The sequence below is a fragment of the Lepisma saccharinum genome, chromosome 2 (assembly GCF_977018435.1).
Source record: "Lepisma saccharinum chromosome 2, izLepSacc3.1, whole genome shotgun sequence".
NCBI classification, from domain to species: Eukaryota; Metazoa; Arthropoda; class Insecta; order Zygentoma; family Lepismatidae; genus Lepisma; species Lepisma saccharinum.
In genome coordinates, this window is record NC_139230.1 from 122,598,635 (window position 1) to 122,625,338 (window position 26,704).

Consider the following 26,704-nt stretch of genomic DNA (forward strand, 5'->3'; position numbering starts at 1 on the left):
CATGTTGTGTCCAATGGCGCCCCAAACCATCACACTTGGTGTTCGTCCGCTATGCCGCTCAACAATGCAGGTTGCCAGATTGCGTTCACCACGGTAGCATCTAACACCTATGCGGCCATCACTGTAGGACAGGTTTAAGCGGGACTCGTCCGAAAACACTACATTTTGCTACTTAGCATGCCAGCGACGGCATTCACGTGCCCATTGCAGTCTGAGGCGTTTGTAGTTTCTGGACAATGGAAGCCGACGCAATGCCATGCGTGCCACCAGCCCAACCCGCAGCAGACATCGTCGTATAGTCGACGCAGACAGGTCCACAACCGTTGTAGTGCTCCAGCGTCGAGCCAACACTGTGGACGAAGCTGTACGGTCAGTTACAGCCATGCGGACAAGATGGCGATCATCCCGTGCTGTGGTCAAATTGCGTGGTCCAGTACCTGGTCGTCGCTGTGTACAACCCTCTTCTATCCACTGGCTCTACACACGCATCACTGCCGTAGCAGCATACCCTGTACGAGCCAAAATGTCTCGGTATGACAAACCCGCTTCCCGGAGACCGCTCATTCTGCCCCGTTCGAACACACTCACATGCTGATATTGCACCCTTTGACGTCGACGAGGCATACCGGCACTTGCTTTCACGTTTCCACTTCGTTTGACGTCTCTTCACTGACTGAGCTTGGCGTAACACTGACCTTTCCGGTCACACAAGAGAGGGCGTTGCTGGGCCTACATGCACGCCATCTCTCTGCAATCCTAATCACTTATTGCTGGTACACTGTTCTACACATCCTCCGAGTTTGGATTCATTTGGGCCATTAGTTCTGGGTGTTGCAATTTTCACAAACAGCAGTGTACATATGTTTAGATATATATTAATATTGATATAAATTATTTTATTTGATATATTAGAATGGTGTTTGCTTTTTTAGTAAAAATACCTATATTTTTGGTTCATTTGTGATTACCTAGGGCTCACGTAGAGGCTCCGGTTAGTGGCTCTATAATTTTGGCTGGAGTTTTACTAAAGCTTGGTGGATATGGTATTTTGCGAATTATTTCTTGTATTGAGGGATTAGCCATTAAATATAATATTTTTTGATTTGGTATTAGAATTGTTGGTATTTGTATAATTAGTCTTGTTTGTATGCGTCAAATTGATTTAAAGGCCTTGGTTGCATATTCATCTGTAGCACACATAGGTCTTGTTTTAATAGGAATTATAACAATAGGGACGTGGGGCATGAATGGTGGGCTTACTTTAATAGTAGCACATGGTCTTTGTTCATCTGGTATATTTTGTTTAGTATATATTACTTATGAGCGATTAGGTAGTCGTAGTATATTAATTAATAGGGGAATAATTAATTATATTCCTAGACTATCTTTATGATGATTTATACAGGGTGTCCCACGAACGGCGCAACTGGGAATTAAGAGTGGCGTTACTTTGTAACCGAAACCTGTACATACATAAGTCATACACCAAATGTTAGCCCTGTCCAAGTAGATATTTTTAAACATAGAAACAACAAACGGGGTGCAGTGTTGTTCATGCAGTGTTGCCAAATATAAGTGAAAGTGTAAATTTATTTTTCCACAAAGCATGGAAAATTGCATGTCAAACATTCGTACGGGAATTTGGACGTCAATTTCCACCTTGGGTAGTTGGACTATTTCGCCATCTATAGTTCAGAGAAGAAAACCTATCCTTTTCGCGTATAGCCAATCCTGAAATGCCTCGTAAAGACGTGCCGGTCCAAATAGGTGTTTTAAAACAATTATGAGGTACAGTGGCAACACTGTTGATGTTTGAAGGCAACAAAAGGTGTGTTTAGTGATGGTCTATGACATGGAAATACTGGAAACAGGAAAAAAAGAAAATGAAAATATTATATATTAGGACTATTGACTATGGATGGAGTGAGTTGATAGGTGGACAGGTGGTATATGAATATATAAGGAGTGGTTCTTTAAATATTCAATTATTCTAATTATTTTAATATTTATTTTATATTTTCATTTTTAATAGTAATTTTATTAATAATTTATGTGTGTTTATATAGCTTATAATAAAGCATAATATTGAAGTTATTAGGAAGGATAAATTAGTTCTGTAAACATTTCTTGGATTTATTTAGAATCCAGCTTTATCATGAAAAGATAATGTAATTTTATACTAAAGAAATAGTATAAGAGTATTAATGGAATTTCACCACTAAAGATGGAAGTTAGCAGCCTCCCCTTAATATGATACCCCTTAACTGAGGAGTTAATCCTAATTTTATTATTAACATTAATATGCCGCCTTCCTTTGGCTTCAGTTAAATAAGCAAGGGTAATCTATACCAATTTATTCAGGTCGAAGCTGATTGCTTTTGCTTCATGCTCAATAAAGTAAATTGAATTATTCAATAGTTTTTGAATGCAACTCAAATGTTATTAACTATTACTCCAGCATGCTCATTCTAGTGATCCTTGGGTTCATTCATGATATAAACCTAAAAGTAAGATTACTAGAAATAAGAATCTCACACATAATCAATATATTAATTTTGAATTAGTAATAATAACTGTTATTGGTAGTAGTAACACAATTTCTACTGCAATTAGGAAGAATTTTATGGAAAATGGAATTCGTGCTGAGGATTTTGGGTCAAATCCACACTCAAATGGTGATCTTTTTTCTCGGTCTGTAATAGTTTTTTTTATAGTAGTGTTTATAATACTATTACAATTGAGGTAATTATTATAATAATTAATGAGATACTTATAATTATATTAATTATTTACTTTATTTTATTATAATCTTATTAATTGGAAGTTAAGTGTACTTTAAATATACTAAGTAAATGATATCTACCTCATCAATAAATTGAAATACGTATAAAGGAATAATCATACTACGTCTATGAAGTGTCAATATCATGCTGCTGCTTCAAATCCAAAGTGATGTGTTGGTGAAAAGTGGCATAAGATATGTCGAGTTAAGCATACTCCTAGAAATGTTGATCCGATAATAACATGTAGTCCATGAAATCCTGTTGCCATAAAGAATTTGGACCTATATACTGCATCAGCAATAGTAAATGGGGATTCATAATATTCGTATGCCTGAAGAATAGTAAAGTATACTCCTAATATTAATGTTAGTTTAAGTGCTTGAGTTGTATGTGAATATTTTTTTTCTAATAAACTATGATGGGCTCATGTTACTGTTACTCCTGAGGCTAGTAGAATTGCTGTATTTAATAAAGGTACTTGTATTGGATTAAATGGGGTAATTCCCTTTGGTGGTCATAGTATTCCTAGTTCAATTGTTGGGGATAAACTTCTATGGAAAAACGCTCAAAAGAATGACACGAAAAATAATACTTCTGAAATAACTTCAACTTCCCATCGTTGTCCTATTATAACTTGATTTGTGTGTAATCCTTGATATGTTCCTTCTCGTGAAATGTCTCGTCATCATTGAATTATTGTAAGGAGTATAGTTGTTATTCCCATTAATAATAGTGTTATATTTTCTTGGTGAAATCATCTAATTATACCTGTTGTTAATATTATTGCTCTAATGGCTCCTGTTGCTGGTCACGGGCTCTGATCTACTAGGTGATATGGGTGGTTTTGATTTGTTGACATTAGTTATTTTGATTCTCTGGAATAAATAGCGATTAATAATGCAAATACATAAGATTGAATAAATGCTACGGCTGTCTCTAAAATAATTAATCTAATTTGTGCTAAAATTAATATTGAAAGTCCAATAATTTCTAATATTGTTCCTGTATTTCCAATTATTGATATTATTAGGTGTCCAACTATTATATTTGCTGCTAATCGTACTGATAGAGTTATTGGACGAATTAAATTTCTAATTATTTCAATACCTACTATAATTGGTATTAATAGTGCTGGTACACCCTCCGGCACGAGGTGTGCTAACATATGTTTTGTATTATTAATTCACCCAAATAGTGTAAATGATAATCATATTGGCAGGGCTAGGGTTAGGGTGAAAACTAGGTGGCTTGATCTAGTAAATACATAGGGGAGTAATCCTATTGAATTATTAAATAAAATTATTGAAAATATACTAATAAATATTAGAGTTCTTCCTTGGTGACTGATTAGTCCTAAAAATGTTTTGAATTCTTCATGTAATTTTACTATTATTATGTTATATAATATAGAGGTCCGTGACTGTATTAATCAAAATGGAGTTGGAATCATTATTAATCCTAGGAATGTTCTTATTCAATTTAGTGATAAATTTATAATTGATGATGTTGGGTCAAATGACGAAAATAATCTTGTTATCATTTTCAGTATTTAATTTTTGGTTTATTTACTATTTTAAAATTGTTATTATTTAATAATTTATTATAATTATAGTAGTTAACAATTATAAATAGAAAATAAATTGACATAAATGTAAAAAAATCAGTTTAATGGATATATTTGTGGGATGAAAAAGTATCCATAAGGATAATTTAGGTTTGACACTCCTATGTTATTGTAATATAATTAAGCCTTGTTTCCATATTAAAACCAATAAGTTGCTGACCAAGGCAGTTTATTAAGATAAAAACACTTAACACGTAACGTTTCGACCCTGTATCAGGGTCTTCCTCAGACGAAGAACTAAACTAAAATGATGAAATATAGTATACACACAAAGATTACATACACATAGCAGGGTCACAAGCCACACAACAACAAATCAAGTTGACAGTCCTTATCTAGGAAGATTTCTCCAAAGGAATTAAACATATCACCTCCTGACAGTTGTTGACTAATAGGTCTACTACACTGACAGGTGATTGGCAGGTCAAGATTAGCAAGAGTCTAGAACCACCTGCTTACCACTCCCCCACCCCTCCTGCCTTTTTGGTTATGGATGAATACCTCCTCCTCTGGTCTTCTTCTTTTCTCTTCTTTCTTCCTTCTTCATACTTCTTTTTTTCTTTTTTCTTCATTCCTTTTCTTCATCCTTTCAACTTTCTCTAACACACTCTTCCATTCCTTGTTTATCTTGAGTCCTCCATTCCAATTCATGATGTCTTCTCCTTTCTTTTCTATTTCTTTGGCCTCCTTCCATTTTCTCACTAGTTCTCTCTTCTCTTTTCCTATTCGCCTAGCCGAATCCCATTCAACTTCATGTCCTGTTTCTCTAGTGTGTTTGAATATGGCATTCCTGTCTCTCTTCAATCTCACATCATCCATGTGTTGCTTTAACCTGTCTTTAAGTCTCTTCTTCGTTTCCCCTATATATACACTTTCACATCCTCTGAACTTCACCTCGTAGATAACCCCTTCCTCTTCTTCCTCTCTCTTTTCTTCCTTCTTCTTCCTCAGCACTTTGCAAAGTGGGTATAAGAACTTACAGGAAGGGAGGACGCACTATTTTAAGTATAGCCAGCAAGAAGAAGGAAGAAAAGAGAGAGGAAGAAGATGAAGGGGTTATCTACGAGGTGAAGTGCAGAGGATGTGAAAGTGTATACAGGGTGATTCTAAAGGTATAGTACAAACGAAAACCACAGATACCTCCCGTGAAATAGAGACCAAAGTTCCCTTTCCACTTTGCCGAGAGATGCCTCCGTGAGGAGCTAGACAAAGCCGAAAACGTGTGAAAATGAACTTCACACCTCTCTACAGCCAGTACCAGTGAAGATAGAAATGCGGAACAAACGAAGTCAAAAGGAACACCAAAGTCGCCCATCCGAAAAACACTAGGCGGCAGCTGCGCAACGCATGCGCATGGGGTTCCACAAAGGAAATAGGAGTGTCCCGCAAGACAAGTGAAGGGAAGGGGTAACGATCGACAACGGTTGGGACAAAAGAAGCAATGAAGCATGAAGTAACAATTGCACAGCGGGAAACAAACACATGCAGCGCGTGGGGAGTCCCCAAACACAGTGGGAAGACACCGCAGCAAGAACAAAGCACGGTTCAACAAAAGAGAAAGAGGACCGGACGGGGAATGGTACCTGTCAAGGAGACAACAAATGCGGGACGAGGGATTCCCCGTAGCAGCACCGAAGGGATGTCACACAGAGGTCGTGCGCCAGCAGGACAAATACAGCAAATACGGGCACACGAGGTTTATTGCCACGCAAAGGTGCACTTACAGATAGGAATAGTACGTAGTACGTAGTCGTACCCCGGACTGACGTTGTTACAAAAGTTGCTCAAATTGACGACCACCACATTCAATGCATGCATTGCAGCGTCGCTGGAAATTCTGGCGAACCCTATCAAAAATCCCTGGCATGGTACACACCTCGGCCGATGCTGCAAGTATCCGCGCTACCAATGTTTCCTTGTCAGGCACCGGGGTCTCGTAGACGAGTGTTTTCACATGGCCCCACAAGAAGAAATCCATTGGTGTGAGGTCAGGCGAACTTGCGGGCCAGGGGACGGGGTCCTCTCTGCCGATCCAGCGCTGTGGGTAGGTACGGTGCAAAAGGGTTCGCACTGTGCCATCAAAATGTGCAGGCGCTCCATCTAATTGAAACCACATACGATGTCGCACGTTGAGGGGTACATCTTCTAGCAGCTCTGGAAGGACTGATGCAAGAAAGGTGCGATAGAGGCAGCCATTTAAACGTGGTGGCAGTAGGTATGGACCGATAATCTGTTCATCGATGACACTTGCCCAGATATTCACTGCAAACTGGGTCTGATGGTGCACCTCGACTGCTGCATGTGGATTTTCATAATCCCACACATGGCTGTTTCGGCAATTGAAGATGCCCTCACGGGTGAATGTTGCCTCGTCCGTGAAAAGCACATGGCGCAAAAAACGGGGATCGTCGGTACAAAACTGCAACAGTCGTTGACAGAATTCCGCACGTCGTGGGTAATCCCCCAGCCTGCAACGCGTGAACTCGCTGTAGATGATAGGGATACAGCAGATCATCAAGAATAACACGCCACACTGTCGACTGTGATACTCCCACTGCACGTACAATGCTACGCGTGCTAGTGGACGGTGTGTCGTCCACGCGAGCAAGTACGTCATCCTCGACCGCCGCGGTGCGCACATGTCTTGGGTGACCGACATGATGGCCTGCACGTAACACATCCGATTCACCAAGGGTACGGTGCACGTTCGAAAACAACCTGCTGTCGGGTTGTCGCCTCTCCGGATACCGTCCGCGATAAAGGCGTGCAGCTGCTCGGCCATTGCCATCTGCAAGGCCGTAGACAAAATGCATGTCCCTCAGTTCTACAAATGTGTAGCGTTCCATGGTACGGTGAGGATAGTGCCAATTATGGAATACTGTACTGCATTGCACAGGTGGCACACACACACACACTCGTCACAACGGCTTCGAAACAACGTACTCAATTGTCGTACGTCAAGCACACCACCACCGCACCGGCTCTTTCACTGACACGCTCCCCGACGCTGCACTTCCAATCAGCCCACACGTCCGCACGGCGCTGTGGTACAATCAGCTGACGTTCCTGAGCCACCCGTGCCTGTGCTCTTCACTACCTGACCACTGCCGTCAGGTGGGGCCATGTACTCTGGGGCCTTGTCATCGTGGAACACATGTAGCGTCCTTCATTCTTGCCCCATTCACCACAACACGTACTTCGTCCGTCTTGCTCGAGCCGACGGGGAGCACTACGTACGATCGTGTGGTGTTTGTGTACACCAATGTGGGGTAACCCAGCAGTTGAACAGACGTGCATACCCCCACGTAGCTTCATTACACGATTGTCCCACGCAGTTTATCTGTCCAGCCTTGTTCGGCCCGGTCTCACACCCACGCGGCAGTGTGCGGCTGCGGTGGTGTGAGGCCACGCTTGGTTTCGGAGCAGAAGGCTGCGGCCGAGGAGGGACTCGAGTTGTTCGGCTGGGGTTGCGCTCGGAAGCAAGCAGCCGCGTCAGGTCTTGGAACGGTGGACCTGGTGATCGGGATGGAAACATTCCGACCTCGTCCATTAGTGTCGTCCACCGTACGGAGTGGTGGGGTCCGTACGACACTCCAGCAGCCTTTCGCCTGCTCCCACCCAGCGATGTGCCTCCGGCTTCATTTCTAAGAGGCTGATTGGGCCCCATCACGACGTTTGTTACAACGTCAGTACGGGGTACGTGGTCCTATCTGTACGTGCACCTTTCATTAGCAATAACCTCCTGTGCCCCTAGTTGCTGTGTTTGTCCTGCTTGCGCACGACCTCTGTGTGACATCCCCTCGGTGCTGCTACGGGGAATCCCTCGTCCCGCATTTGTTGTCTCCTTGGCAGGTACCATTCCCCGTCCGGTCCTCTTTCTCTTTTGTTGCACCGTGCTTTGTTCTTGCTGCGGTGTCTCCCCACTGTGTTTTGGGGACTCCCCTTGCGCTGCAGCGCCAGCGCCGCCATTTCTGCCCCGAACCATGTACGCGTCTGTTGCCTGTCGAGTGTCACGGACCACTTTGCTTGCATTCTCGGTGTGTTTTTACATCCTACGTCGTCCTCCCGTGGTTCTGCAACCCCGCACTACTTTTCTCGACTGCACTGCTTCAGTCATGGTGTTTGTTTCCCGCTGTGCAATTGTTACTTCATGCTTCATAGCTTCTTTTCTCCCTACCGTTGTCGATCGCTACCCTTTCCCTTCACTTGTCTTGCGGGACACTCCTATTTCCTTTGTGGAACCCCATGTGCATGCGTTGCGCAGCTGCCGCCTAGTGTTTTTCGGATGGGCGACTTTGGTGTTCCTTTTGACTTCATTTGTTCCGCCTTTCTATCTTCACTGGTACTGGCTGTACAGAGGTGTGAAGTTCATTTTCACATGTTTTCGGCGTTGTCTAGCTCCTCACGGAGGCATCTCTCGGCAAAGTGGAAAGGGAACTTTGGTCTCTATTTCACGGGAGGTATCTGTGGTTTTCGTTTGTACTATACCTTTAGAATCACCCTGTATATAGGGGAAACGAAGAAGAGACTTAAAGACAGGTTAAAGCAACACATGGATGATGTGAGATTGAAGATAGACAGGAATGCCATATTCAAACACACTAGAGAAACAGGACATGAAGTTGAATGGGATTCGGCTAGGCGAATAGGAAAAGAGAAGAGAGAACTAGTGAGAAAATGGAAGGAGGCCAAAGAAATAGAAAAGAAAGGAGAAGACATCATGAATTGGAATGGAGGACTCAAGATAAACAAGGAATGGAAGAGTGTGTTAGAGAAAGTTGAAAGGATGAAGATAAGGAATGAAGAAAAAAGAAAAAAGAATTATGAAGAAGGAAGAAAGAAGAGAAAAGAAGAAGACCAGAGGAGGAGGTATTCATCCATAACCAAAAAGGCAGGAGGGGTGGGGGAGTGGTAAGCAGTTGGTTCTAGACTCTTGCTAATCTTGACCTGCCAATCACCTGTCAGTGTAGTAGACCCATTAGTCAACAACTGTCAGGAGGTGATATGTTTAATTCCTTTGGAGAAATCTTCCTAGATAAGGACTGTCAACTTGATTTGTTGTTGTGTGGCTTGTGACCCTGCTATGTGTATGTAATCTTTCTGTGTATAGTATATTTCATCATTTTAGTTTAGTTCTTCGTCTGAGGAAGACCCTGATACAGGGTCGAAACGTTACGTGTTAAGTGTTTTTATCTTAATAAACTGCCTTGGTCAGCAACTTATTGGTTTTCCTATGTTATGTATTAACTAACTCTTTTTCATTAGAAGTAGTTGTTATATTACTATTTTGTGGTTTAAGAGACCATTACTTACTTTTCAGTCATCTAATGATTCTTGTATAATTTTTATTAATCAATTAATAAAAGATTTGTGTGTTGTAGTTTCAATAACAATTTGTATAAATCTATGATTAGACCCGCAAATTTCTGAACATTGTCCAAAAAAATAGACCAATTGACTAATATTTACTCCTGCTTGGTTAAGCCGCCCTGGAGTAGCATCTATTTTAATTCCTATGGATGGCATGACTCATGAATGTAATACATCTGCAGATGTAGATAGTACTCGGATATCTATATTAATCGGTAATACTGTTCGGTTATCTACATCTAATAATCGAAATGAACTTAATATTATTTCATTTGTCGGGGTTATATATGACTCAAATTCTGCTTTTATAAAATCGGAGTATTCATAGCTTCAGTACCATTGATGCCCAATAGTTTTTAGGGTTAGTGAAGGTTGATTAATTTCATCTAATAAGTATAATAAACGTAATGATGGTAGAGCAATAAAAACTAGAGTAATTTCTGGTATAATGTTCATATTGTTTCTAGCACTTGTCCTTCTAAAAGCATTCGGTTTGTGAATTTATTATTAAGTAATGATGTTATTAAATATCCTACTAATACTGTAATTATAATTAAAATTAATATTGTGTGGTCATGGAAGAATATTATTTGTTCTATTAGTGGGGAGGATCTATCTTGTAGTCCTATTTGATTACAGGTTGCCACTTTTAAGGAAGTATTTGAAGCTTAAATTCAATGCACTTCTCTGCCACCTTAAAAATTAGTTGTTAATAAGTAGTATTCTGAGTATGTATGCTCGGAAGGAGGGGATATTTGATATCATTCAATTGACGATGCTTGTTGTAGGTTGAATAGTGTTGGTCGAGCACTTGTTATACCCTCTCAGGTAATAAAAATTATAATAATTACTGCTGTAAATGATAAGATTGATCCTAATCTTGAGACAATATTTCATATTGTGCGCGGGGGCTCACCGCTTTGCTGACTGCCCGGAAAGGACCGGGCCACAACCCCAAGATGCGTGAACTGCAATCAACAGCACTACGCCAGCTACAGAGGCTGTCCGCTCTTCAAAAAGATAAAAGCAGAGAGGAAAACCCAATCTGACCAGAGACGCCGAGCTCCTACCCGGCCAATTCGACAGGAAGTCCCAGTGACGTCAGTCGCCACGGCTCCAAGACCAGCACCACTGCCGCGACCGGCCAATCAGTGGCCGCCACCAAGCAGGAGAGGCCCCAGCACTCCGGCACCTCGACCAGCTACCAGCCCAGCTGCCCCAAAACATTCGACAAGTCCTCAAGCGACCCTCCTGGACCTACTTCAGCAATTAGCTCAACCGGACATACTGACAGGGCTGATTACCCTACTTCAAGGCCTGCAGCAGATTCGGCAAGCGCCGGACCGTTCGTCTCGACATCGGGTTATTACCGATCTAGTCGACACCCTGGTGCCGTAAGGTACCACGTAATGTCCTGTGACGTCCTTTTGTATGTATGTTTGGGTTTTTTTGGGAACATTAGCATATCACACCTCTTGGGACAGTTGCAGAGGGTAATTGTACATTATGACTGTAACCCCTTTATTATTGTAAATAAAATTAGCGACACCTGTTAATGAGTCACATGAACAAGATGCAGGTTACTTACACTGCTGATGTCCTGACCCACTTAGGGTCATAAAAAAAAATGATTACCAGGTGTAGTTAGAGATTGGTTAATTCATCAAAATCTCCAGACTAACAATTGCCTATTTTGGTGGAGCAGGAAAAGTTTTTATAATATGTGAAGAGAAACTGTGACGTTACAAACATGAGTTTTTCCTGTTACGCATATGTATTATATACAAAAATGGCTTGGCAAGATTGCTAATACCTTACCATGCAAAATAACCATATTTTAAATATGCATTGTTATATTCGTAAATTACACAGGCAGCAAGGTAATGTTGCAAAAAAGTTGTGGCATTGTTAACCCCTGACATACCTAACGTTGCTACATAATATTCAGTATATGTTGTGATAACGTTGTCAACCAACGTTGCAGCAACATTGAAAAAAATGACCCTTAAAAGTTGACACAACGTTTTCACAACGTTGTATCAGCATACATTCAACGTTGTAACAACGTTAGGTATGTTAGGGGCTAACGTTGTGGTAACATTACCTTGTTGACTGGGTTGCTTCTCCTTACCCTTCAAATATATTAATATTTTAAATGAAGTATTTACTTCATTTAAAACAATTTATGTATTTTAATGTTTTTTTCCTAAATATTTATAAATTTACACCAAAAAGGTACGGAGAAAATTTGTAATATTGGTTCACAGAAATGAGAAGGGGAGGGGTTACCATTCCTTCTTTGCCAACGCCTTAAGTTCAGGGTCAGGAGACGCCACTGGTTTATAACCAACAGGATGTTTGTTTAACTAGTGAACCTCTGTTACTGTGTGATATTTAATATAATATTGATTTTTTTTTACCAAACTTTGACTTTATGTCAAACATTTTCCCAGCTTACCCTTATTTTTACCAAAATAACACGATTTAAACGTGTTTTTTGTCAAGTTTTGTTTGGTTATTTTCCAAGTTTAGGTTTTTTCACTCAAATAACACATTTAGGAAAGATCTTTTGGACGCACAAAGTGTGTTTTGTCAAGTTCTGCTCTTTTATTTTCCAAGTTTATGCTTATTTTTTACTCAAATAACACAATTTCATCTATTCAGGCAACATTTTTTTACATTTTGGTCTGGCAAAGATATTTTTACAATTTTTAACATATTATTTTACAAGTTTATACCTATTTTTACTCAAATAACACAATTCAATTTGTTCAGGAAATACTTTTAGTTACATTTTCGACACACAAAGTATGTTTTGTCGAGTTTTGTCTATTTATTTTACAAGTTTAGGCTTATTATTACTCAAATAACACAATTTAATCCATTCAGAAAGGATCTTTTATTATATTTTGGATGCACAAAGAGATGTTTTCAACTTTTTTACTGTTTTTTTTTTGCAGGGTTTGTATTAATTTTTATTTATTTTGTTTTGTATCAGACATATATTAACCAATTTTTAACTTAGAGTTTGGTTTTTTATGTAAATCTTTTCTAACACTAAAGAGAAAGTACTTTTAGCTAAAATTTAAGCCACAGAATATATTATAATTATTAGGCTTTATTGATTTCCACTATGTTACTTTCGGTTTTGTATTTCTATATTCATTTAGGGCAGGTTACGCCTCCTACGTAGGAAAGTTTGTTTATTTTAGAGTTTGCTGAGTATTTTGTTACTGTTATACTAGGTAAAGTTTTCTAAACATACGAGGTTGGGGTCCATATTTTTTTCTTTTTCTGTTTTGGAGATGATAAGCACCACTCTCCATCTGCTTTTTATCTCATGTACCCAATATTATTTTGAGGCTTCTAGAGCCTATTTATGCAGGAGAGAGGGCTTGAAAATTTCGATCTCAGATAACCCACAACTATCTGTCAGAGTATTTTAAAGGATATTTTATACTTATTATGTGCCACTAGAATATCACTGCTTGCCTAATTTTTGATGTCTGTAACGCTGTTATTGTATTTTTAGCTAAGGCTCACTAAGTAAAGTACACGAAATATTTAACATTTCGACTATTTGCCCTTATACGAGGCCAAACTATTACTGTAACTAAAATAATTATGTGTTTATAAAGAGTGAAATTCCTCTACCGAGGGATCCATAGCTGAGTGCTTAGCAACATTGTTTTTTTTCTCTTTTAAATATAACCATTTATCAATATATTGACAATTCACAGGACAAGACGAAGTTCATAGACGACTGACTATATGGACCATAGGTCCACTTGCTAAACTTTTCTTTCTATGCTAGAAGAATAATTTAGCCTTATAGCCTTTTTCAAGGTATTTTTCAAGTATTACTGGTTTTTTGGGTGCATCAACATTTTGGTTATTTCCATTTGGTTTATTATACGAGGCTACAATCACTATCTGAGAACTAAAATCATCTGATTGAAGCTAAAAGCTTAGGCTGTAACTAGGGACTTAGCATGTATATCGACAATTTATAGGACAACACGAACCTTACAGAGGATTGTAGGTGACGTAGGACCACACGCCAGAGCCTTATTAGTCTGTAAGAAGCACTTACAGCTAATGTTACAAGGAAATAAAGTTGATTTTTTACTGTTTCACAAGAAGGCTATCCTTTACACACCCAATATTTGCTTTTTCAAGTAACTATATGTAACAGATGCACACAGGCTTACACTAAGTAGATTTTGATTTATACTATATCAGGTGCTAAGTGTAGCAAGAAATATGATTGTCTATATTTCTGAGAAATTACGCAAAAGCAGATTACCCGATTCAAGTATTTCAAAAGCAGAATTTTCTAAGTATGTATATTTTTTATTGATTGCTTTGTTAAACAGATCAAACAGAAATACGGCGAAATTCACTAAATGTAGTTCTATAATATAGGTGATTGCATGAAAATAACTAGGTCAATGGGTGACCAACAGTGAGCTGAATGTATATATAGAGGGTTGCTCTCTATTATTCTCACCTTCGCTGGATTGGCGAAGGAACGCATTTGTGGGCGGTAGAACCTGAACGGGCTCCACCAGGGCATCGAAACTCGAAGCAGATGTCTTGGCGAATGAACCCAAGTAGGGTCATAGGGGCTAGGACCAGTTTGGTTATTGCTTCTTATATAAGGAACCAATTTGGCCCACTCCCAAAATTAACCTAGATTGCTTATAACTTATGAAATTTGAAGTCTGCATAAGATCCGATGACAAAATTTAAAAATTGTAAACGCCCAGACAGGGACTCGAACCCTGGACAGATAGGTTAAAAGCTTAACGCTATACCAACTAAGCTATCTGGGCACAAGGTATTATTTTTCTTGAAAAGTTAGTTATGTTAAGAAATGTATTGAAACACTTGAGAATACTCTTGGTCTGGATCGACAGAGAAGGAGACAACATTCCCAAATTTTTACAGACTGGGTGTATTTTACCACTATAGAGGCCTTTACTATATGTACTTCGAAACACTAGAGTTCAGCTAGCTCTCAAAATTGGTAAAGATTGTGTTTGGTGAGCTTAACAAGTTTGGTTTGGTTTGATTTGGTGTTTTAAGTCCACTTTATGCACAGTAAGGCTAATCGGGACTGGACCTACAGTTTATAGTGGGATCCGAACCACTTGTGCCTCCACCAGGTATCGAACCCGGGACCCCTTGATTACAAGGCGGCGACGCTACCACTGCGCCATGGGGGAGGCCCGACTTAACAAGTTACACTTATATCCAGTTACGGACAAAGAAAGCTAAAACTCTCAGTGAACGCACGAACTACTAGCCTAGTTTTAGTAACAGTACTAGTATTTAATTCACAAAATTAGGTAAAAAAAACAGTATTTTTAAAAAAATATTGCTACTGCCTTCTAATTTTATGTTTTTTAAAAATGTTATTTACAAGGTTTTAAGCTCTATACTTCATAAGTGATGAATTAAATGTGTAATATAACAACTGGTTTACACGGTTTAGCATCTTTTAAATAACAAAAGAAGGAATTATTGGTTTAGTACTTTTACTACTTTTTATTTATTTAAGAAAACAATTCTACAGTTTAACTTAATTTTTAACAAATTGTTACTAATTTATATATCAAAGTTATGTTATTTAGAGTGTATGAAGGCGTATAAAGTTAATATTTGTACCTTTTAGTGCAACTAACAATTATATTATACACACCAAAGATAATATTTACAGGTAAATTACTTGAATCGGAGAACAATATTTTATAGTACTTGAATTATTTAGCCCTAGTCAGTACTTTAATGTTTCCCCCTTCCCTTATTTTATTATTTTATTACTGGGATGTAAGTAATAAAAGGTACTAGCGAGAGGTTGTGTAACAAGGCTCAGACCATTATATGTTCGGAGTGACGCCTCCGTCCTCCAGGTACATACCTGCGCTCTGTCTTCCTCGATGTTTACACACCAAAACCAAAACCAAAACTGATCACGAAATTTCCTTCCGATCTTCTCATATCGGTTCGGTTGCTTCGCTATACAAATTAGAATACCTGTTGATTCATATCCGTCTGTCAGGCTGGTACCTTTCCACGGAAGAGGCAAGTAAAGGAATTTGTAAGGTCTGCATTCCAAACCGACGAGAACAGTCTGTCTCCGTAATGTTTCGTTTCAAGTACACCTTCTAATTTTTACCTACAAGTCAACATTAATGCATCAGAAAGTTTTCTTAATTTTCTATTACGCATGCTATTTTGTGCTTAAAATGTATTTCTAAGGCAAACTGGTTTAATTTTCTGCTTATAATGCAAAGCTGACACAGTTTTCGCACAATGCAATGTACATTTGTTATATTCACTATTTACAATCCAAATAATATGCTTATTTAATGCATAACTAACTAACTCTCTAGCCTTCTTAAACCCGAAGGTTCATGGCTGCAGCAAAACATGCCTTTCATCTGTCCCTGTCCTGAGCAAGATCTATATGCTCCTTTCTATCCCTACCAATTTCCTTTAGGTCCATCTCTACATTATCCCTCCATCTTTGTTTTGGTCTTCCTATTGGTCTCTTACCATCAGGTTTCCCAACAAGAATCCTGTAAACTCTTCTTTCCTCTCCCATTTGTACCACATGACCTATCCACCTAAGTCTTCTTGATTTAATCATTCTAATAATATCTGGACATGAATACAAATTATGTAGTTCTAAATTATGTAACCTTCACCACTCATCTGTCTCCTCATCCCTTTTAGGCCCAAATATTTTCCTAATAATCTTATTTTTAAATACTCTCAATTTACGTTCCTCTTTCAATGTAAGTGAGCAAGTTTATTTACTGTATTTAACTTCTATTTTTTGTAATTAACAAACAAATCTAACTACTATGATATGTTAAAAAGCTTATAGTTACTATATCTTTTTCTATCAGCTTAATTTCAAATTAATATTATTAGGTATAGTCTTTGATTTTTAACTATATTGCTGTTTTTATCAAATTATCTAAGCGTACACACAGACAAACACATGCGTACACACTTTTACGTACAGAGATATGCCTTTTTTCAATATTTTATTACAAAGATTGCACTTTTTTTGCTATTCAAGCAAGGGTAGGAAAGGTAGGATTTCTGAGAATTTGTTGCAGGTTTTTGTTGTCCAAGTACAGATGAGAACTGAGCTGGGAGACTGTTTTTGAGCCTTTTCATGAGAGTTACATGTTAACTGTATGCCAATTGAGCACTATTGACTGTGCATGCTTCTAAGTTTTGCTGTTATTTTACATCAACTCTGTGAGACTGTAGAGAGTTTTCCCTTTTCAAGTAGTTTTTTTTTATTGATTGTATTTGTATATGTTTTTGGGAGTTAGCAGTTTTATGTTATGAGGCAGTTTGTTGTAGAATATTTTTATCTGATTGTTTTGAGATATTGAGTGTCTGCTGTTCTACTTGTAATTATCTTTCCTTCTTGTGTAGTGTATTTGACTATATTTTGCCCAAGTTCGTAGTATTTAGAATAATTGTTATTGAATTGTAGATGTAGGTAGTAATAATCCTTTGCAAGATGCCCTATACTTTAGTCTGAACATTATTCTTAGTGTTCTCTTTTGAAGCCTTAGTATTCTGGTAGTATTATTAATGTAGAGGTAAATTAGGCTGTAATGTAGGCATTTTTCTGATAAATTACACTCACTTAGTTGATGAGCAGGTAGAAGTTGCATGATGGTTTACTGCTGATGATGCTAATTTGCTCTTCTTCGTATGATGTAGCTTACTTGAGTAATTGGAATTTGTACTGAAAATAGGATTGCTTGTCTATCTAATTTCTATGTTGTTGAGTTTGTCCATAAGCAAGCCATGTTTTTACTCTATCCTATGCCTTGGAAGGATCTAGATATATTGTGTTTGCAGGTTTATGTTTCTCTAAGGTTTCAGCTATGTAGTTTTTTAACTGTGCTATGGGTGTGACTATTGATTTCTCTTTCTGTATGCCATGTTGGTGTCTGTTTATTTTTTTTGCTGCTTGAATCTGAGTTAGGTTGTTTGCTTTTTTATATATCTTTATTAGTTTGTTTGTTCAGTATTTTTTTATTTTCTTTACATTGTACATTGCAAAAGTCAAAGTATTAAAATTCAATATTTTAAAGTTAAAGTTTTAAAAGTACAATGTTCTAAAATTTAAAGTTATTATAGTATATTTTTGTTAATAGAAGTTTTTATACTAGGGTATTTTTTGTTGATAAATTAAATATGTTAGTTAAGGTAAAATTAAAGTAATTAAAATTTAAAAAATAGTGGAATTATTATAAAATATCATTCAAAATATCAATAAAGTTAAACCATCGGAAATACTGAACAAAAAATACTGAACGATCATTTCAGGATTGTCTCCCAGTTAGTGTTGCCCACGGGACGAGACGGGACAGGCTTTTAAAAATTCGAGACGAGACGAGATTGACCATGTGTCATAAGACAAACGACTATTTTCGAGACGAGACAGCATTTCTACGAGACTCCACGAGACGAGACAGGCCAAAGTCTCGTCTCGTGGGCAACACTACTCCCAGTTGTATTTTTGTGAAACTGCGAATCAATTTTTGAAAATGTGTTACAAGTTTTGGTTTCTGAACTTCCATTATTCCAACAATCCAGAAGTTTCGGGGGGGGGGGGTTGGACCCTAACCCCCCTCTAAATACGGCCATGGGAAGTAATGTGTATATATATCAATGGAAATTTAAACTGGATTATTCGCAATGAGGCGAGGGGGGATGCCACTTGCATCTCCTTGGGAAAATTAAAGAAAATATTTACTTCTTCAATACTTTCGAGCATTCAATTTTGCTGTACAACGGGGCAACCTGCATCCAGTAGTCTATGCATACATGCCCTGTGGATCTCCGTGATGACCAGGGCCCGGATTTTGATGACATTTCATATTTTTTCCCCTTACATAGTATGCATTGCTCTTAAGTATTAAAATCCTGAATACCAATCTCTGGTTATAAAAAGATGTAAATTTTATTGTGATTTTTATTTGTCATACTTTTGATTTTTAAAGTTTCAGGTATTTTTTTTTTACGTTTTTTTTATTACATTACGTTCTACTCACTAATTTTCAGTCAGGAGCTGACATTTATTGCTTTGATGTCGGTAACAATGAAACAAGAATTATATCGTCACGTGATTGTTGGAAAAAGGCAACATGCCGCTCGAAAATGCACATGTTGAAAGTTAGTGTCTTCGCTACTTATTGTCACGGCACGCTCTTGATTCGTTATTTTGACTGCCACACTTTCAAGTAAGAAGAAATCCACGCTACTTTTACTGCAGCTAAGTGTATCCGTGAAGGAGAATAAATCGTCAAATTTTCGCAGTGAAGCTCTAATTTCTGCGAACATCACATTTTGGACAGTGAACAATGCTAAATTTAAGAGCTTTCTGGAACTGCATTTTGGACGTCCTATCCCGGACGAATGAACTCTTCGGAAAAACTACCTGTTGCAATGATACAACGATAACATTTACCAGACACGGGGGAAAATGCATGTATCCATCGACGAAAAAATGACATAGAAAATCATTACGTGGCTAACGTTGTCATTGGTACTTTGGAGATCGACGGACTAGGTGAAATGTTTCTGATCACGATTCAAGTATTAGAAACTGCTAATTACTCCACAATTTGTATATTTCTGAACAGTGCATTTTTTTCTTATGGTATCAGATGTGACGACATCATCTTTTTGTGAATCACGCAGCGCCATACATTGTGAAAGCCTTATTACCCGAAAATGGTGCACATTACTTGCTTAGTATACACTATGCATAGGAAGTAAGAACTATGCCGTACTAACTGTCATACCCCGAAATAAAGGCAAGATTTTTTAGTCATTCTTAGGTCATTTTTCATATTTTAGGTAATTTTATAGATATTTTTTCAGATATTCTTAGGTCATCAAAATCCGGAACCTGATGATGACAATATCACCTTCATTTGGTTGAAATACAGTGGACTCCTTTTAATTCGAACTCCAAGAAGGGGACAAGAAAAAAGTTCGAATTAACAAAAACATGTATCATTAAAGATCATTTCAAGGGAAATAAACTTACGTTGGAATTGCCGAGTAATTCGAAGTATTCAAGTTCGAATTTAAATGAGTTCAGTGTTTCTGAAATATACCTCGACTCCTCTCCAGGAAACGAAATGGCACATTCACCGTACAGTTCGGACATGGAGCAACACTTTGTTCTGGGAGAACTTTTAGGATTTGAGAACAATAGCAAATTACAAGTAGAACCAGGTGTTAGGCACATAGGTAAATTTATACCAAAATTCTTAGCTATTGAGACGTTGAATATTAACTGTAAGATTGCCAAAGGTATGATTATCAAAGCAGAATAAAATTCGATTGGCAGTCACAAGGAGACAGGTATCATTGCTACATTTAAAACGAATTCGGAATTTATGGAACCTATCGTCTATTCCCCAATCCCACCAGTCTATTTCCCTGTTTCTATTGATAAAGTTATTTGCATAGAAATAACAATTACAAATGAGAAAAATGAAATCATCGATTTTGCAGGTGCTAATAACACTGCGATAATAGAAATTAATATTTAAAATATATAAATAAATACCAAGATGGAAAATATCGAGAGTTATGAATTACAGCCTTTCCTTCCAAACAGGAGGACATTTGCAAATTTGAATCAGCCCAATAAAGAGATACAGTATGACGTCACGATGGAGGATGGATTTATTCATCCACATAGACCTGATCTGTATATAAAATTTGATATTGTAAAACAAAGAAATGGTGAAGAATATCCCCTCCCTGGGGCTAATATAAAACTTATAGATAATTTTGTTCCATTCTTATTTTCTCAAATTGAAGTCAGAAAGCATGGTAGTCATTGACAGGATTGATTGTCCTGGAATTACATCCGCTACGGTGGGGACACTGAAACTGTCCAAATCAGAGAGTGCATATTATAAAGTTGGTGGGTTCGAAGCTGGAACAAAAATTCAAGCAAAAAGTCAGTAGTATCAATAATACTTGGGAGCAATTAATCATCCTTTTAATTGACATTAACGGGTTTTTAATTAAGTATCGAGGGGTGACGCTATTGTTAATTAATCAAGCGCCACGTGTCGGAGGTGGAGGAGGAGATGAGTCATTGATGACTCATGCACACGAGTGAGTTTGAAATTAATGGTTTTCCATTAGTGCACAAAATATACTATTATGTATTCCGTTTTTACCCTAACCTAACCCTATTGTTGTATTTTATATAACCGTTTCTGCCGGATATGAGTCACAGATGATTTATACAGACGTTGGAGTTTGGAATTAATGGTTCTTCCATTAATGCACAAAAGATACTATTATGTATTCCGTTTTTACCCTAACCTAACCCTATTGTTGTATTTTATACAGGGTGATTCTAAAGGTATAGTACAAACGAAAACTACAGATACCTCCCATGAAATAGAGACGAAACTTCCCCTTCCACTTTGCCGAGAGATGCCTCCGAGAGGAGCTAGACAACGCCGAAAACATGTGAAAATGAACTTCACACCTCTGTACAGCCAGTACCAGTGAAGATAGAAAGGCGGAACAAATGAAGTCAAAAGGAACACCAAAGTCGCCCATCCGAAAAACACTAGGCGGCAGCTGCGCAACGCATGCGCATGGGGTTCCACAAAGGAAATAGGAGTGTCCCGCAAGACAAGTGAAGGGAAAGGGTAGCGATCGACAACGGTAGGGAGAAAAGAAGCTATGAAGCATGAAGTAACAATTGCACAGCGGGAAACAAACACCATGACTGAAGCAGTGCAGTCGAGAAAAGTAGTGCGGGGTTGCAGAACCACGGGAGGACGACGTAGGATGTAAAAACACACCGAGAATGCAAGCAAAGTGGTCCGTGACACTCGACAGGCAACAGACGCGTACATGGTTCGGGGCAGAAATGGCGGCGCTGGCGCTGCAGCGCAAGGGGAGTCCCCAAAACACAGTGGGGAGACACCGCAGCAAGAACAAAGCACGGTGCAACAAAAGAGAAAGAGGACCGGACGGGGAATGGTACCTGCCAAGGAGACAACAAATGCGGGACGAGGGATTCCCCGTAGCAGCACCGAGGGGATGTCACACAGAGGTCGTGCGCCAGCAGGACAAACACAGCAACTAGGGGCACAGGAGGTTATTGCTAATGAAAGGTGCACGTACAGATAGGACCACGTACCCCGTACTGACGTTGTAACAAACGTCGTGATGGGGCCCAATCAGCCCCTTACAAATGAAGCCGGAGGCACATCGCTGGGTGGGAGCAGGCGAAAGGCTGCTGGAGTGTCGTACGGACCCCACCACTCCGTACGGTGGACGACACTAATGGACGAGGTCGGAATGTTTCCATCCCCATCACCAGGTCCACCGTTCCAAGACCTGACGCGGCTGCTTGCTTCCGAGCGCAACCCCAGCCGAACAACTCGAGTCCCTCCTCGGCCGCACCCTTCAGCTCCGAAACCAAGCGTGGCCTCATACCACCGCAGCCGCACACTGCCGCGTGGGTGTGAGACCGGGCCGAGCAAGGCTGGACAGATAAACTGCGTGGGACAATCGTGTAATGAAGCTACGTGGGGGTATGCACGTCTGTTCAACTGCTGGGTTACCCCACATTGGTGTACACAAACACCACACGATCGTACGTAGTGCTCCCCGTCGGCTCGAGCAAGACGGACGAAGTACGTGTTGTGGGTGAATGGGGCAAGAATGAAGAACGCTACATGTGTTCCACGATGACAAGGCCCCAGAGTACATGGCCCCACCTGACGGCAGTGGTCAGGTAGTGAAGAGCACAGGCACGGGTGGCTCAGGAATGTCAGCTGATTGTACCACAGCGCCGTGCGGACGTGTGGGCTGATTGGAAGTGCAGCGTCAGGGAGCGTGTCAGTGAAAGAGCCGGTGCGGTGGTGGTGTGCATGACGTACGACAATTGAGTACGTTGTTTCGAAGCCGTTGTGACCAGTGTGTGTGTGTGCCACCTGTGCAATGCAGTACAGTATTCCATAATTGGCACTATCCTCAACGTACCATGGAACGCTACACATTTGTAGAACTGAGGGACATGCATTTTGTCTACGGCCTTGCAGATGGCAATGGCCGAGCAGCTGCACGCCTTTATCGCGGACGGTATCCGGAGAGGCGACAACCCGACAGCAGGTTGTTTTCGAACGTGAACCTTACCCTTGGTGAATCGGGTGTGTTACGTGCAGGCCATCATGTCGGTCACCCAAGACATGTACGCACCGCGGCGGTCGAGGATGACGTACTTGCTCGCGTGGACGACACACCGTCCACTAGCACCCGTAGCATTGTACGTGCAGTGGGAGTATCACAGTCGACAGTGTGGCGTGTCCTTCATGATGATCTGCTGTATCCCTATCATCCACAGCGAGTCCACGCGTTGCAGGTTGGGGATTACCCACGACGTGTGGAATTCTGTCAACGTCTGTTGCAGTTTTGTACCGACGATCCCCGTTTTTTGCGCCATGTGCTTTTCACGGACGAGGCAACATTCACCCGTTAGGGCATCTTCAATTGCCGAAACAGCCATGTGTGGGATTATGAAAATCCACATGCAGCAGTCGAGGTGCACCATCAGACCCAGTTTGCAGTGAATATCTGGGCAGGTAACATCGATGAACAGATTATCGGTCCATACCTACTGCCACCACGTTTAAATGGCTGCCTCTATCGCACCTTTCTTGCATCAGTCCTTCCAGAGCTGCTAGAAGATGTACCCCTCAACGTGCCACATCGTATGTGGTTTCAATTGGATGGAGCGCCTGCACATTTTGATGGCACAGTGCTAACCCTTTTGCACCGTACCTACCCACAGCGCTGGATCGCCAGAGAGGGCCCCGTCCCCTGATCCGCCCGTTCGCCTGACCTCACACCAATGGATTTCTTCTTTTGGGGCCATGTGAAAACACTCGTCTACGAGACCCCGGTGCCTGACAAGGAAACATTGGTAGCGCGGATACTTGCAGCATCGGCCGAGGTGTGTACCATGCCAGGGATTTTTGATAGGGTTCGCCAGAATTTCCTGCGACGCTGCAATGCATGCATTGAATGTGGTGGTCGTCAATTTGAGCAACTTTTGTAACAACGTCAGTCCGGGGTACGACTACGTACTACGTACTATTCCCATCTGTAAGTGCACCTTTGCGTGGCAATAAACCTCCTGTGCCCGTATTTGCTGTATTTGTCCTGCTGGCGCACGACCTCTGTGTGACATCCCCTCGGTGCTGCTACGGGGAATCCCTCGTCCCGCATTTGTTGTCTCCTTGACAGGTACCATTCCCCGTCCGGTCCTCTTTCTCTTTTGTTGAACCGTGCTTTGTTCTTGCTGCGGTGTCTCCCCACTGTGTTTGGGGACTCCCCACGCGCTGCATGCGTTTGTTTCCCGCTGTGCAATTGTTACTTCATGCTTCATTGCTTCTTTTGTCCCTACCGTTGTCGATCGCTACCCTTTCCCTTCACTTGTCTTGCGGGACACTCCTATTTCCTTTGTGGAACCCCATGCGCATGCGTTGCGCAGCTGCCGCCTAGTGTTTTTCGGATGGGCGACTTTGGTGTTCCTTTTGACTTCGTTTGTTCCGCCTTTCTATCTTCACTGGTACTGGCTGTACAGAGGTGTGAAGTTCATTTTCACACGTTTTCGGCGTTGTCTAGCTCCTCACGGAGGCATCTCTCGGCAAAGTGGAAGGGGAAATTTGGTCTCTATTTCACGGGAGGTATCTGTGGTTTTCGTTTGTACTATACCTTTAGAATCACCCTGTATATGCGTTTCTGCCGGATATGAGTCATGAGTGCTTTATGCACACGTGGGAGTTTGGAATTAATGGTTTTCCATTAATGTACAAATGACACTATTGTGGAGTTCATTTTTACTCTAACCTAACTCTATTGTTGTACTTTATATATGCGTTACAGTCGGATATGAGTCATGGGTGCCTTATGCACACTTGGGAGTGGAGGTAGAGGTATATTAGTTCGTCAAAATATTTATCTTTCTGATTAACTATATACAAAAAGGAAAGATACTTACTACCATTACAGCTGCCACTCAATATCACAATAGACCATGTAAAATATTCTACAACAATCTGCTTCATAACATAAAAAGCTGCTAAGTTCCCAAAAAGTATCCAGTCAATGAAAGAAAACTGCTTGAAAAGGGAGAACTCTCTACAGTCTCACAGAATTATGGAAAATAACAGCAAAACTTGGAAGCATACACACTCAATAATGCTCAATATGCATACACTTCACATGCAATCCCATGCAAAAGCCACATAGCAGACTCTCATCTGAATTTGGACACCAAAAAACAGCACTTTGGGATTACTAATACTCATAAATACTACATTGCCTGCCCTTGTTTGAATAGCGTCGAGGCAAACTTCTTAGGAAATTATTGAAAAAGTCAGTTGTATATTCGTATAAATGTGTAAATGTGTGTGTGGCGTGCGTGCGTTTGTATAAAAGAGAATATCTGTGTTTTTACCAGAGTGTGGTCTTACATAAATTGATGAAAACAGCAATATAGATCCTGATAGAATAGGAAATAGTAAAAAATAAGGTTTTTAACATGCCAAAGTAATTAGTTTAGTTTGTTAATTATAAAAAACATAAGTTAATTACAAGAAATATAAATGAAATGCGCTAAGTAAGTACAATTGTTTGGTTTGAAGCTAGTGACTATATCGAATTTGAGCAAAAGTTTGCATTATAACCAGTAAATTAAACAACGTTTGCCTTAGAATAGCACAAAATAGCATACTTATTAGATTAATAACAAACTTTCTGATGCAGTAAAGTATTGACTAGGGCTGAATGATTCAATTACTGTAAAATATTAGTCTCAGATTGAAGTAAATAACATGTAAACAATACCTTTTGTTTGTAAAATAGGATTGTTAATTCTTCTGATAGCAGAAATATCAACTTGTACATAGTAAATATGAGAGTTTTAGCAATATTTGTCCTGAAATGGATATAAGTGTAACTTGTTAAGCGTGCCAAATACAAAATATTTAAGAAACAGTACAGTATAACCTCAATTTTGAAAGCTAACAGTACTCTAGTGTTTCTACATAGGCGTCTGTAGTGGTAAAATACATCCAGTCCTTAAGATTTTTTGGCCATCCATTCATTCTCAGCGTCGCGATTAGTCACAAAAGCAAAAAGCGAAATCTTGTGGTTGTTATAATTTCTACTTTTCATGCAATCACCTACACTATAGTATTATGTTTAGTGAATTTTGTCGTCTTCCTGATTGGTCTGTTAAAGTTAGTAATCAATAAAAATATACTTACATAGAAAAAATCCTGATATAGTTGGATTCTCAAAAGTATGTACAATCAGTGTTCTTGCTACATTTAGCACCTAATATAGTATAAATTGAAGTCTAGTTAGTGTTGGGCTGTAAAATGTTCTGGTACATGTAGTTACTTGAAATAGCAAATATTGGCTGTGTAACTGGTAAAGCACTCAAAAAAATCAACTTCGTTTCCTCGTAGTAACTCCCTGAAAGTGCTTCTTGCACGCTAATAAGGCTCTGGCGTGTGTTCCTATGCCTCCTACTAACCTCTGTAAAATTCATATTGACCAGTGATTAACCATTCAACATGCTGTAGAGCCTAAGCTTTAAGCTTCAGTCAGTGGAATTTAGTTCTCAGGGATATATAGTGATTGTAGAATAAAAAATAGAAGCCTCGAATAATGCAGCATAACAGATACAAATAACCCCTGGTATTAATCAAACACTCAAAAAAGTCAATAGTTCTTGAAACGTGCCCCGAATAAAAGACTATAAGGGTAAATAGCATGGTAAGAAAAGTTTGGCAGGTGGACTTAAGAGCCACGTAGTCATCTG

The 26,704-nt window shown here is 39.6% G+C and overlaps 1 protein-coding gene and 1 pseudogene across 1 annotated transcript in view; both read right to left on the reverse strand.

Annotated features, from left to right (window-relative positions):
- The window catches only part of LOC145984484 (uncharacterized), a 61,437-nt gene that overhangs the window by 12,458 nt on the left and 22,275 nt on the right, over nt 1-26,704 (reverse strand). The gene's annotated exons all lie outside the window — the stretch shown is intronic.
- On the reverse strand, nt 3,646-4,323 carry LOC145984322 (ATP synthase subunit a pseudogene; annotated as a pseudogene).